We start from the raw sequence: 3,851 nt of genomic DNA, 5'->3' as shown, positions 1-3,851 counted from the left end.
TGGGAAGTCAAAGCTTCTGAAAGCTAAAGTAAACATTTGACAGTATCTCCACTGGTCAAAAGGATAACACTTCATATGAGGCAGAAGGAATGATGAGAATATTAAATATATACACACACACACACACACACACAAGAAAAGCGTAAGCAAGGCAAGATATCAACAGAGATGTAATAAGATGAACCAGAAACAAATGTAACAGACAATAACAATGTAGTTTTCTCACAGAACATTCTGTTGTATCCTGCCAAACAAGGTGAAACTAGAAACTCAGTTACAATGTGTAACTGAATAATGACTTTATATTTTGATGCATTCCAGCAATTAGTTCTCGACATAGCTTCTTCAAAGTCACTTGTGCATTTTACTACTGAAATTCAACCAATCTAAATACATTGATGGTAGAATAGTCATCAAAAATATTACAATAACAAGTACCCTTTTCAGGAAAGAAATAATATAGGAGTGACATAAAAGAATAACACAGTGTAAGAAAACAGTGACAGCATCAGAGAATTACATAATGTCAGCGGACATAATTTTGGACTTAGCGGCAGCACCAAGAACGACATAATGTCAGCAGACATAATTTTGGACATAGTAGCAGCACCAAGAACGACATAATGTCAGCAGACATAATTTTGGACATAGCAGCAGCACCAAGAACGACATAATGTCAGCAGACATAATTTTGGACATAGCAGCAGCACCAAGAACGACATAATGTCAGCAGACATAATTTTGGACATAGTAGCAGCATCATAGGATTACCTAATAGCAGGAAATAACATTTCAAATAGTGGTAATATCAAAGAAGAATACTGTTAGAAAACACCATTTTGGATGTGGTATTGGTATAATTTAAAAATTTGAAACCATCACTCATGTATCTCTCTTTTCTTCACTAGTTAATTATTTTATGTTTCTGATCTTCTTACTCAGCTGTTTCAATTGAATGTAAGGTGTAACCGAGATTATTTATTTATGTGTAATGACCAATTAACTGGACAACCAGAAACACAAGGAAATGAAGTGGCTGCAGAAATAAAACAAATTTGTCACAGAAGTAAAAAAAAAACAACAACACTAAAACAGAGATAAAATGCAAGTATTTCCATTCACCTTTTATTACATGAGTAGCAATTATAGAGCAGTGGCTGCTGATGAGAATGATGATGATGAAAAGGAAGAATATGACTTTAAACATGGCACCTCACTCCATCACATCATGCTAGCCTACAGCTACCATACAGTGTTTACCCCAGAAAATAAGTCTACTTTGAATAAGCTGGGGGAAATAAGAAGTACATCTTACCTAAGTTTGGCAACCTTATTGTACAAATTTTAAAATATAACTATATTTGATCATAACTTCAATTTGTTTCTTGACAACTTACATTCAGTTTTATACATTGTTTTAAATTTATTTATTCTAAATTGATTACTAATGAAACATTCACTTATTTGTTTTGCGTATGTGCAAATAGTTATTAAATATATTAATGCAGTGAGAAAGAAAAACTTTTAGGAGTAAAAAAATTAAACATGAAGACTAACTAGCTGAGAAAAATACTTTTCATACCTAATCTATCATAACCTAATTAAGACAAACACTCAATTATTGGCAGAATTCATAACTTAGTGTTGAAAAGTGTGGACAATTAGGAATAACCTCATATTAAAAAGTATATATTAAAGAGGAGCATGGCTAATAACATTAATTAAGAACATGTATTATGAATTAATTAATTGAATAAATTACAAACTGAATGCATAAAATACCATATAAATAATACATAAAATGAAATATGAAGTTTATCAGAAAAAGAAAAAACAATGAAATTCATCCTTATAAAACCAACTTTGTTAATGTTATCCAGCATCTGAAAACAGATACAATTAACACATGCTTCTGAAATGAGACTTCCATGCTTCGTTTTATCATGCAAGTCTTGCACTTGGAATGTTTTACTCTTTTTCAAATGCACATAAAACTTGATTACTTCTCAGTTCTAACACCACTCTTCCAAAATGTTTGTCTAGGAAACATCTATAGGAAACATTAATTATGCTTTTTAAGAACATTTTTACCATCCCATGAGGCTGTGCATCTTGTATACCTTCCTGGAGAAGAAACTGTATACAATCAGAAGCATACACAGAAATATTCTTATAGGTAAACACTTTTTTGCAAATGTACATGTACCATTTGCAAATACTGTAAAATAAGTACTGTAGTATCTTTCTTGTAAGTTTAAGATCCTGACTTCAGCCTTTTCTTAATTCCAGGTTACATCAAGGTTTCTCACTATTGTATGCTTGATGTACATTTTAATTTGCTAATTAGTCTTTTGTGTACAGTTAATGTTATCAGCCACATCTTAATTTTATACAAGATTGTACTGATATTTTTTTACTTAGGTTGATTTTCTTCTACTGGTTAAATGAGGATATTCCTAAAAGTACACTTGTCTGGTTCATCTTTCTTAAATAAATTACACAACCTGAACAAGGCATGTATTCATGCTTAAGAGCAAGTACAGCTAGATGTTGGGTACACAGTCAATTTAATTCTAAGGCCAGAATACAGAATATACCCAATCATTTTAACATGTCTTCAAATATTAGATGATTTTGAAAACAAACCAATAATAATATGATTCAAAGCAAAATGCAGAATACCAATGAGTATAAGATTCTCAGGACCACCAACATGTACATAATTTCTCATGTCTTCACTGCAGGACAGCCTCCTAGAAATGTTACTATATTATAGGATTCTGTACAGAGTAGCTTGAAACAGAATTTTACAGCAAATAAGATATGTATACGTTGATATCTAGTTCATGTTGTTTGGTAACACCCATGTAACTGACTATGACCTTTTCAATCAGCTAATATAACCAGATGAGGTTATACTATAAAACTCTGATGTCTTTTTGTCAAAGGAAATCTATGCAGCATACATCAAGGCTCATAGCTGCCATCTTATAAAGGGTGATTATAACAGAGGCCAGGTCAGAACTAAAGGCAATGAGGTGTGACAGAAAGGCAACACTGATGCTCTGTATTCACATACTTTATACATATAAAACACACTCCATCAAGGGTTAGGGTATGCTCAAAGTTTCTCCTTTGCTGCTATCCATATGATGGGGCCTGCTTGTTCTTCAATTTTCTGTTTCACCTTTACATAGATCTCTTCAGGTGTATCACCCTGAACAACAGCTGAAAAAAAAATCAGATTAAACATGTTCAAGTGTACTTTAATTAGAATGTAGTTTACTAACAAGTTACAAGTCTTTCTCAAAACACATAAAAGTTAAACTCACATCAGTCTATTATTTCCTGTTTTTCAAAATTTTATGAAACTATATGATGCCTACATAATGTTTATGATGGTGATATGTGAGGTTAAAATACACAATAAAACAGTTTCTACATTACCAGTGTTAACACTACACTGTTTCTATGTGCAGCTTCGTCAGCCCTACTCTTATAATGAAATGACTTAAACATACACAATGGGTTGAAAAGTATTCTGGTCTTTTGCATTGTTAATGAAGTTTAAATTAAATATTAAAATAGCCTGCCTGTAAAGTATTCTGGTCTTTCACATTGTTAATGAAGTTGAAATTAAATATTAAAATAGCCTGCCTGTAAAGTATTCTGCAAATTCTTGTTCCAGTTTGATTGCTCTATCATAAGTTTTCCTTGCTTGTTCTTCTGTTATCCTTTTGTTCATTTCCCTGAAAAATGGTTTACAACAATCTCAGATACATTTATGTTAAAATAATGGTTTACAACAATCTCAGATACATTTATGTTAAAATAATGGTTTACAACAATCT

The 3,851-nt window shown here is 31.8% G+C and overlaps 1 pseudogene; it reads right to left on the bottom strand.

Moving 5' to 3' along the window:
* Positions 1-1,109: 1,109 nt before the first annotated feature.
* The window catches only part of LOC106458552, a 208,510-nt pseudogene continuing 205,768 nt past the window's right edge, over positions 1,110-3,851 (bottom strand).

Source organism: Limulus polyphemus, unplaced genomic scaffold, assembly GCF_000517525.1.
Source record: "Limulus polyphemus unplaced genomic scaffold, Limulus_polyphemus-2.1.2 Scaffold484, whole genome shotgun sequence".
NCBI lineage: Eukaryota > Metazoa > Arthropoda > Merostomata > Xiphosura > Limulidae > Limulus > Limulus polyphemus.
Note: the sequence above shows the minus strand (reverse complement) of the source record. Positions and strands in the feature narration are given on the sequence as shown.